Genomic DNA, 11,480 nt, shown 5'->3' with positions numbered 1-11,480 from the left:
CCCCTGCCTCATGGGCCCCTGGGACTCCACCGACCTCAACCCCAACTCCATATATTCACTTTCGGGGAGAAAAAAATTAGAGAGAAGGATTCATCGCGTTTTACGATACGGAGCCGCCGCCAAGCCCTAATCTTCCTCGGGAGGGCTGATCTGGAGTCTGTTCAGGGCTCCGGAGAGGGGAATCTGTCGCCATCATCATCATCAACCATCCTCCATCACCAATTTTATGATGCTCACCGCCGTGCGTGAGTAATCCCGTCGTAGGCTTGCTGGACGGTGATGGGTTGGATGAGATTTTCCATGTAATCTAGTTAGTTTAGTTAGCGTTTGATCCCTAGTATCCATTATGTTCTAAGATTGATGTTGCTATGACTTTGCCATGCTTAATGCTTGTCACAAGGGCCTGAGTGCCATGATTTCAGATTTGAACCTATTATGTTTTCATGAATATATGTGAGTTCTTGATCCTATCTTGCAAGTCAATAGTCACGTACTATGTGTTACGATCCGGCAACCCCGAAGTGACAATAATCGGGACCACTCCTAGTGATGACCGTAGTTTGAGGAGTTCATGTATTCACTAAGTGATAATGCTTTGGTCCGGTACTCTATTAAAAGGAGGCCTTAATATCCCTTAGTTTCCAATAGGACCTAGCTGCCACGGGAGGTTAGGACAAAAGATGTCATGCAAGTTCTATTCTGTAAGCACGTATGACTATATTCGGAACACATGCCTACATTACATTGATGAACTCGAGCTAGTCCTGTGTCACCCTATGTTATAACTGTTGCATGAGGAATCACATCCGACATAATTATCCATCACTGATCCATTGCCTATGAGCTTTTCACATATTAATCTTTGCTAAGTTACTTTTCCGTTGCCACTGTTATGATTACTACAAAACTGCTACTGTTACTTTTGCCACCGTTACCGTTACTTCCATACTACTTTGCTACTAAATACTTTGCTGGAGATATTAAGTCTTTCAGGTGTGGTTGAATTGACAACTCAGCTGCTAATACTTGAGAATATTCTTTGGCTCCCCTTGTGTCGAGTCAATAAATTTGGGTTGAATAGTCTACCCTCGAAAACTGTTGCGATCCCCTATACTTGTGGGTTATCACCCACCTCTTACAAATTTCAGCTCATGACAATCATGTATATGAGTGCAACTTCAAAATATCCAAATCTGATCTGTAGGGCTCTCTCAACAGCAAGTGCACTCTAGAGAGCTCCATTTCGTTTGATATCTAGCCACCGCAGTTACCTTAGCTTGTGATCAAGCTAGGCCAAAGCCGAGAGTTAGTCTCCTGTTCTAGCTCTCACAATTCGTATCAAACACCTTGTTGCTGAAATATTTTGGAGCCTCCTACAAATCTCTTCTTTGCCCCTGCACCAAATTCTTTCTTCATTTGTACTACGCGGTGACCACGGGGCAGACGTGCCAAACAGCGTGCTCTGGCAAGACCTCGACGCTGTGCTCATCCGTTCCCTCGTCGTCTCGACTCCCATCCATGTCTAGTAGCTCCCCCGTGCTCGACTGCATCACCCTGTGCCTCTGCTTCGTCCTGGTTCGCCATAAATGCGCCGCAAACGCCATGCCCGTGCCACATCCAGCCCCTGTCCTCCATTAGAGCCCAGTTTGAGCTTGCCCGTGAGCTCTAGAACCCTCCTCCTTGCATATATATACCTCCCCCGGGTCCTTCTGCACCTCATCAACTCCTCCCTCGCTGGAAGTGCCCAATCTCGACGGAGTTCATCGTTTCATCATCGGCCATCACCGGAGTTTGGTCCTTCCCAGCCACCTCGAGCGTCCTCTCACCTCCCCTCCACCTCCATCGAGTCCCCCTCCTCCCGGCGATCCGCCCCGCTCCTTTTCCCCTCGCTGGAGTACCCTGCTCTGCCAAGACAACCGCCGCCCGTGCTTTTCTGCCTTCCTCCTGGCGCCGCCCCTCTTCACCGTCCCGCGCCTTCCTAGCGCCTCCTTCCGCCGGGAATGGGTGCGCCGCACCTCCCTACACCCGCTGGTGGCCTCGCCCCGGCCGGGGGTGGCCTGAGCCGGCCGGCCCGCCGGCACCCTCCCTCCCCTGTTCTGCCTCAGCTTCATGAGGGGAACAGGGCGAGAGGAAGAAGACGACCTGATCAGCCCCCCTACCATCTCAGCGTAAGTGGAAACGCATTTTCCAAAAGGCGCTTTCTCTCTTCCGAAAACGTATTTCCTAGGAATACATTTTCTTCTTCCGAAAGCGTATTTCCTTACTCTTTCGAGCTAAGTACGTTTTCTTATTCAGAGAGCGTATTTTCTAATATGCGCCTCTGCCTTATCCACTTAGGGACCCGTTGGTGATAAAAATATTCACAAACAGGTCACTCTATGACGGTGGCCATTGGATGTCGACATCAGGGCCGCCTAGGACTTAGCCCAAAGGGGAATTTGTCAGAGTGGCTGGGAGAGTGTGATGGCAACAGATCGATTTTGTCAGAATTCCATTCGTCCACCCGAATGGGAGTGGGAGGCCATGGATTCCGTGGTGTGGGTACAATGCACTAACCTCTACAGAGTGTGTGTTTAATCTATCAATAGTCGCGCCCGCGGATATGGGCCCAGTTCGTAGTCGGTCACACTATGAGCAAACTATAATAATAACTTGATTATTAATAACCCCGGTTGGATGTTGAGAAAGAGGTTGGTCATGATCGAGAGAGGATCACGAAGGTATCATGGATACCGAAGTTGGTTGATCTTTATGTGATCGCGAGATGATCACGGTGGTATCATGGATACCGAGGTTGGTAAGTTTATGCATGAGATGGTTACTAGGTAACCGCAGAGCAAGAGTAAGTTGGTGCATGAGAATGTTAACCTGTGCACGTAGTATCATCATGCTCATATGCTCATGCTAATGTTGTTCTAGCCGTATCATGTTCAGTTGGTGCATGCCATGATGTTCTATTAGTATCGTGCTCATGATCTATTTAACCTGCTAATGCCATGTTGTTGTTTGTCTTGACTGATTTTGGTTATTGTGAGCTTGCAAGTACATTCAATGTACTCACCTGGCATGTCATGCCAGTTTGCAGGTCGTGCCTGGATTGCTTACTTGTTTGGTGTGGTTCTTGTGTTCGCGAGCTAGGGTAAATGTTCCAGCCAGAGTCCGTGCGGATTGGAGTCCATCATCGTCGTTCGTTGTTCCGCGGCTAGTATTTGTTCCGTTGCCTCGAGTTGTTATGCTGCTTGCATGGAGCAACTGTGGTTGGCGTAGCGTCGCCATGCCGATGTTATTCATTGTAATATCAGAGACCTTGTATTCGTAGTCATGTTGTAATAGAGAGATGGTTTGTTCTATGCTATGTAGTGCCGTATTCCAGAAGACTTCACCTTGATCTCTGGGCTAGAATACGGGGCGTTCTGGTTTCTCTGAGCCGGGGTGCCACAGGGCTTGGTATCAGAGCATGTCTGGCTATAGAGCGTCCTACTCCACTGGAACATTAGAAAATGGTAGTATAGGGTCTGGTTGTTGCCCTTCCTTGCTGCATTTGGTTGTTGCATTTGTTTGCTGCATATAGTCTTATTCAGTCACCCCTAACCCCTGTTTTGTGCGTAGATGGTGGTCAACTTACATGAGTTCAGAGCCACCACCAGAGCTCCCGGTGCTGTTCCTATTCCGTTCAGCCCCACTCCTGCACCTCTCAGCTTTGCCGTCCCGGTTGGCGACATGTGGCGTAGCATTTATCCCCTTGGAGATCCACCCCATTACCTAGTATTCTAGTTTTCTGCCAGAGGAAGAATTCTGGAGTATGATGTTCATGTCCATCTATCAGCTCCGATTCCTATTGGTAAGCGCACCAACAGTTACCACGGTGGTTATGGCGGTACTCCCGAGCGCGTCGTTCAGCTTGCCGTGATGGCAGGAATCACCGGTCTTCGTCATCAAGAGAGCATGGTGCAAGAGAACTGTGCATATCAGTACTATCCCACCATCGCTGAGAATCCTGAGCGGATCTAGTTCCCACCTGTCGACCCTCAAGATGACCCAGCTGTGACAGCCTAGTTTTTGCCTTCTCTCTTTTTCTGAACTTCATTTGCTTCTGCTTTGAAATTGGGGTTTTTGAATCAATTCAAATGGACTTAAACATTTGGGCATGCCTTTGATTTTCACCCAAGTGACCCATCCATCTCTAACTCATCATTCTTTCTCTGAAAATTCCCAAAATGACCCAAGGAATATTTTTCATAAAAGAAAAATATTCATTTTCTTCTCTAAAGTTCAATTCAGAAACTTGTGCTCCAAAGCAACCCACATTTTTATTTCTCCTAAAATCCTGAGAAAATTCCCAAATATTCTTTGAACCCTAGGGAACCACCCTGAGCAAAAATGTTGCATCACTTTTTGGAATATTTTTGCTACAGAAAATCATTTCTGTTCTCGACAGAAAAGGCACTTTACACACCAAGTATATTTTACCTTGATCCAATGAGGCTGATTTTTCTTGAGCTTCATTACCCTCCTAAGTAACTTCTAAACCCCAAAGCTCAGACCTAAACTCTTCCTGGATCTCTCCCAGTAAACCTCACAAGTTACTGTCCAGAAACTTACTAGGAAGAAATCCACTCGCACAGCGCGCCTGTGATCAACTCAAAGCCTTGGAGCAGCTAAAACCATCAAGGACTACACGCCAGACATGAAATTAATGTAAGGCGCGACATGATGCCAGAGTTCACACGGTGACCGCGTTCGTCCAAGCGTACTGGCATGCCGAGGATGAGCTCGGTGTCGCACCCAAGCTTCTGTTGAGCTCGTGCTCGCTTCCCTGCTCGCCGCAACTTGCCAAACCTTGCTGCAATCGTCGTCCCGGCGCCATTAACTCTCCCCTGGTGCTTGCCGACGCCGGAGCTTGCCGCAGCGGGCATGGGCACGATGCCGCCAAGCGCACAGTGCGCCCGTGCCACTGTGCTCGTCGCCACCCGCGCTGCTGTGCTCGTCTCCGTCCTCCCATAGTGGTCGTGTGAGCTGCATCTCCTTCTCCCCCTCTCACTGACGCTGTTCAACGCTGGGCTTTGCTTCCAAAAGCTCTCCAGCGGAGCGGAACCCCCCTCCTCCCTCGCCTATAAATAGGCCATTCCCAGCCTCTCCGAGCATCACTACCCTGCCACACAGCCTCCACAAGCCCGTAGCTAAGTCGCAGCCCGGCCGGGCAGGCCTCTGGTCGCCGCTCCGACCCGAGCTCACCGACAATCCTCGCAGCTCCTCCTCCTCACTCCGGTGCCTCTCGAGCTCAATCCACTCCTCCGACGACCCTCTGGTGGTTCACTGGTGCCGTCCGACCCCGTTGGAGCCCCTGGTGCAGCCCCACGTCGCTGCTGTCTTCAACTCCGGCGAGCTCCACTTTCTGCAGCCACTGGAGAAGCTCGTTCCGACCCCGTCCGACCACCCCTAGCCAAACCATGGGTATAGGCAGGTGCGCCTCGATCCCCTCTCTCTTTCTATCCCTCTAGATCTGGCCGCCGAGCACTGCTCGGCGGAGAACGCATCGGCGAAGCGTCGTCGTCTCTGTTTATCTCTCCCCCCGACCTGACATGTGGGGCCCGTTGTTAGCCTCACCGCTTACACCCGAAGCGGTATGAGTGGTGGCGTATTCCTGGAATACGCCATCGACGTCACCCCTCCTGGTTTTTTCTTTTTATTCAGATTTAATCAAATTTCGACCAGAAACTTTGATGAGTTGTAACTTTTTAAGTATAAGTCCAAATGAGTTGATTCTTTTTGCATTCTATTCTTATTGAAAAGATCTAGCAGCACACTAAAAATGAGAATTTTCTCTCCAACCTAGAATTTCTGTTGATTTTCAAAAGTGTTCTTGATATTTTCTTTTTGTGATTTTATTTATTTCCAGAGGGAGAAGCTTGTCTTGAGGAGAACCAGGAGGAGTGTGAACCTCCTCTGAACTAAGGCAAGCCACACCAACATTTTCATGGTGTCATTGCAATATTTATGATTTTCCAACTTGAAAATGAGTTATTTAATGCATATAATTATTTAATGAATAATGCTTATGTTAGTTATTTTGTCATGAGTAAAATGCTTAGTCTACAGAAGTGAGTGCCTAGACTAGTGTGAGCTAGCATGAGTAGTTTGACTATGTGGTTTTTGCTATGGCTATGATATGACTAGTATCGGTATTATTTTCTTATGTGATGGCTTGGTTTCATATGATATGATATAACTAAAAATGATGAGTGATTATAACCAGTGAAAAAGAATCAGTAAAGTTTAGTGATGACTTGTGCAAGTAGAACTTTTGATGATGTTGATCTGTTTATTCTAAGTGATATGTGATGCATGTCGAATGGTTGCATGATCATGGCATATGGTGACTCGAGTATTTTCATCTCAAGTTAAACCTTATGTTAATTGAACTTTAACATAAAGTTAATCGAGTCATGGTGCTACTCAATCGAGTTTTTCCCAGTGCAACCACATTTGCCTTTATAGGAAGGCCTTTATTCGGTCCGTTGTCATGCCTCTGGTCAGTTCCTCCAACGAGGGAAGGTTATGGGCGTGCAGTACCCTGGCCCGGTAAGCAGACATAACCTTGTGTTCCCGTTCGTTGTTATGGTACCTTGTCCCCATTTGGGATAGTTTAAGTTTTGCCACGACGATGGCCGTTGATGCCTTTGGTAGGTACGGGGCCACCATGACTTAGCCCAGTGGGGAGTTAGTTAGAGAGGCCGGGAGAGTGTCATGGCAATGGGAGAGTTCTGTTAGAATGCCGTTGGTCCACCCGAATGGGAGTGTGAGGCCATGGGTTCCGTGATGTGGGTCCAGTGTACTACCTCTGCATAGTGTTATTTAATCTATCGACAGCCGCGTCCTCGGTTATGGACACAACTCGTTAGTAAGTCACACCATGGATCAACATTAATAAGTAATCTTGCACACTAAGTCATATGTTTGGCACTGGTTAAGTGATGAGATCGATGAGACTGTTTGTTGTGGAAACCAAAGTGTTGGTTTCGTTTGTGATCTGTGAATGATCACCGTTTGGTTACGAGGTAACAGGTTGGTAAGAGAGTCTGAGGGACTCGGTGCACAAGTTTGTTTGCACTGCATCAGTAGTATGTTTTTATCTGCATTCAACTTGATTAAATGTCATGAATGTTTGCCATTATGTTTATGCTTGTTGTGAGCTTGCAAGTACATTCAATGTACTGACCTGGCGTGTTATGCCAGCTTTCAGGAAAGTCTAACCGGATCGGAGTGCTGCCATGTATAGATCGTGTCCACATCGGTGTCCCTGTGCTATGGAGTCCCGCTTCATCGTCGTTCCGTTGCCGTGTAGTTTTCGTGATCGAGGCCCCTTTATATTCACTAAATAATGTACATATTGTCTAGCCGCACCATGTGTGCCGCTTGGCCTCGCTACTTGATGTAATATCGCACTATGTTTCCGCTAGCATCAATAAAGTGGTTGTTTTCTGTACCAAGATGTTGTGTGTTGCCAAAAGACTTGATCTCTGGGGTGGCAATGCAAGGTAAACCGGTTGCTCTGAGCATGGGTGCCACAACGCTTGGTACCAGAGTCACGCTGACTGTTTGACACGCTAGACCCCCGACACGTTAGTTGAACGTTAGCTAGCTTGCTAATTGAGTGTCGATAGTGTTTGCATCTGGTTGTCGCATTGCATCTCTTGGTTTATTATTATATCTAACCGACTAATGGTTGTGAGTGCAGATGGCTCTAGTGCCGTATCCGTGCCAGTTGGAGCTGTTGCCATACACTTTGCCGCATCTTCTTCGGAATGTATGGCGTCGACTTTACCCTCACGGTGACGACCCAACATATCTGGTGTACTAGGAGCGTCTAGCCGACTCAGTGTACGAGTATCACGCCGTGGTTACTCTGCGCACAAGTTAATTGATGTCTACTACACAACCTTCTTCTTGTAGACGTTGTTGGTCCTGCAAGTGCACAGGTTTGTAGGACAGTAGCAAATTTCCCTCAAGTGGATGACCTAAGGTTTATCAATCCGTAGGAGGCATAGGATGAAGATGGTCTCTCTCCAGCAACCCTGCAACCAAATAACAAAGAGTCTCTTGTGTCTCCAACACACCCAATACAATGGTAAATTGTATAGGTGCACTAGTTCGGCGAAGAGATGGTAATACAAGTGCAAAATAGATAGTAGATATATGTTTTTGTAATCTAAAAATATAAAAACAGGAAGGTAACAAGTGGTAAAAGTGAGTGTATATGGTATTGCAATGATAGGAAACAAGGCCTAGGGTTCATACTTTCACTAGTGCAAGTTCTCTCAATAATAATAACATAGATAGATAATATGACAAGCCCTCAACATGCAACAAAGAGTCACTCCAAAGCCACTAATAGCAGAGAACAAACGTAGAGATTATGGTAGGGTACGAAACCACCTCAAAGTTATCCTTTCTGTTCTATCTATTCAAGAGTTCGTAGTAAAATAACATAAAGCTATTCTTTCCGCTCGATCCATCATAGAGTTCATACTATAATAACACCTTAAGACACAAATCAACCAAAACCCTAATGTCACCTAGATACTCCATTGTCACCTCAAGTATCCGTGGGCATGATTATACGATATGCATCACACAATCTCGAATTCATCCAACCAACATAAAAGTACTTCAAAGAGTGCCCCAAAGTTTCTACCAGAGAGTCAAGAACGTGTGCCAACCCCTATGCATAGGTTCCCAATGTCACGAAACCCGCAAGTTGATCACCAAAACATACATCAAGTGGCACATGATATCCCATTGTCACCACAGATAATCACGGCAAGACATACATCAAGTGTTCTCATAAAAGACTCAATCCGATAAGATAACTTCAAAGGGAAAACTCAATTCATCACAAGAGAGTAGAGGGGGAGAAACATCATAAGATCCAACTACAATAGCAAAGCTCGGGATACATCAAGATCGTGCCATAGAGGGAACACGAGAGAGAGAGAGATCAAACACATATCTACTGGTACATACCCTCAGCCCCGAGGGTGAACTACTCCCTCCTCGTCATGGATAGCGTCGGGATGATGAAGAAGGCCACCGGTGATGGGTTCCCCCTCCGGCAGGGTGCCGGAACAGGGTCCCGATTGGTTTTTGGTGGCTACAGAGGCTTGCGGCGGTGGAACTCCCGATCTATCTTCTGTTCTGGAAGTTTTACGATACGTAGGTATATATGGGTGCATGGGGTACATCGCTGGAGCTACGGGGGCCCCACGAGGTAGGGGGCGCGCCCGGGGAGGGGGGGCGCCCCCCACCCTCGTAAGCACCTCCTGTATCTTCTGATGTGGGGTCCAAGTCCATCAGGTGGGTTTCCTTCCAAAAATAACTTCTTCAGTTGATTTCGTTCCGTTTTGACTCCGTCTGATATTCCTTTTCCTCGAAACACTGAAATAGGCATAAAACAGCAAATCTGGGTTGGGCCTCTGGTTAGTAGGTTAATCCCAAAAATAATATAAAAGTGGATAATAAAGCCCAATATTGCCTAAAACAGTAGATAAAGTAGCATGGAGCAATAAAAAATTATAGATACGTTGGAGACGTATCAAGCATCCCCAAGCTTAATTCCTGCTCGTCCTCGAGTAGGTAAATGATAAAAAAAAGAATTTTTGATGCGGAGTGATAGTTTGGCATAATTTCAATGTAAATATTCTTAATTGTGATATGAATATTCAGATCCGAAAGATTCAAGACAAAAGTTCATATTGACACAAAAATAATAATACTTCAAGCATACTAATCAAAGCAATCATGTCTTCTCAAAATAGCATGGCAAAAGAAAGTTCACCCCTACAAAATCATATAGTTAGGCTATGCTTCATTTTCGTCACACAAAGATGTTCCCAACTTCTATACCCCCGATGACAAGCCAAGCAATTGTTTCATACTCAAATAATCTCAAACTTTTTCAACCTTCACGCAATACATGAGCGCGAGCCATGGATATAGCACTATGGGTGGAATAGAATATGATGATGGGGATTGTGTGGAGAAGACAAAAAAAAGAGAAAGTCTCACATTGACGAGGCTAATCAACAGGCTATGGAGATGCCCATTAATTGATGTCAACATGAGGAGTAGGGATTGCCATGCAACGAATGCACTAGAGCTATGAATGCTCAACAAAAGAAAACTAGTGGGTGAGCATCCAACTCGCTTGCTCACGAATACCTAGGGCATTTGAGGAAGCCCATCATAGGAATATACAAGCCAAGTTCTATAATAAAAAATTCCCACTAGTATGAAAAGACAACTTATGAGACTCACTACATGAGGAACAAGGTGCTACTTTGAAGCACAATATATGAAACTCACTACATGAAGAACAAGGTGCTACTTTGAAGCACAAGTGTGGAAAAAGAGATAGTAGCATTGCCCTTTTTTATTTTTTTTATTTTTTTTGGCCTTATTTTTTGGCCTTTTTTTTAGTTGGGAAATGCTCTAATAATAATGATCATCACACTTCTATTGATTACAACATAAGGATTACAACTCGAAACTTAGAACAAGATATAACTCTATATGAATGCCTCCGGCAGTGTACCGGGATGGTGCAATGAATCAAGAGTTACATGTATGGAAAATAATGCATGGTGGCTTTGCCACAAATACGATGTCAACTACAAGATCATGCAATGGCAATATGACAAAAGTAATGTATGTCATGATGATGGTGGAAGTTGCATGGCAATATATCTCGGAATGGCTATGGAAATGCCATCATAGGTAAGTATGGTGGCTGTTTTGAGGAAGATATAAGGAGGTTTATGTGTGATAGAGTATATCGTATCACGGAGTTTGGATGCACCGGCGAAGTTTGCGCCAACTCTCAAGGTGATAAAGGGCAATGCATGGTACCGAAGAGGATAGCAAAGGTGGAAAGGTGAGACTGCGTATAATCCATGGACTCAACATTAGTCAAAAGAACTCATATACTTATTGCAAAAATTTAGAAGTCATCAAAAATTCAAGTACTACGTGCATGCTCCTAGGGGGTAGATTGGTAGTAAAAAAGCATCGCTCGTCCCTGACCTCCACTCATAAGGATGCACAAGCCAAGTACACTTCATGTTTCAAATTTGTTACACAACTTTAACCATACATGCATGCTACGGGACTTGCAAACTTCAACACAAGTATTTCTCAAATTCATAATCACCCAACTAGCATGACTTTGATATTATCACCTCCATATCTCAAAACAATTATGAAGCATCAAACTTATCTTAGTATTCAATTCACTCAAAAGAAAGTTTCACATATCTTGAATACCAAGTATATTAACATTAAGCAAATTACCATGCTATCAACGACTCTCAAAATAATCTAAGTGAGGCATGAGAGATCAATAGTTTCTTTAAAACAAATCCACCACCGTGCTCTAAAAGGTACTAGTTGACCCGTTGCGCCAAATGACGCAGAGACCTGCTGAA

The sequence above is a fragment of the Triticum aestivum genome, chromosome 3B, assembly GCF_018294505.1.
Source record: "Triticum aestivum cultivar Chinese Spring chromosome 3B, IWGSC CS RefSeq v2.1, whole genome shotgun sequence".
NCBI lineage: Eukaryota > Viridiplantae > Streptophyta > Magnoliopsida > Poales > Poaceae > Triticum > Triticum aestivum.
Note: the sequence above shows the minus strand (reverse complement) of the source record.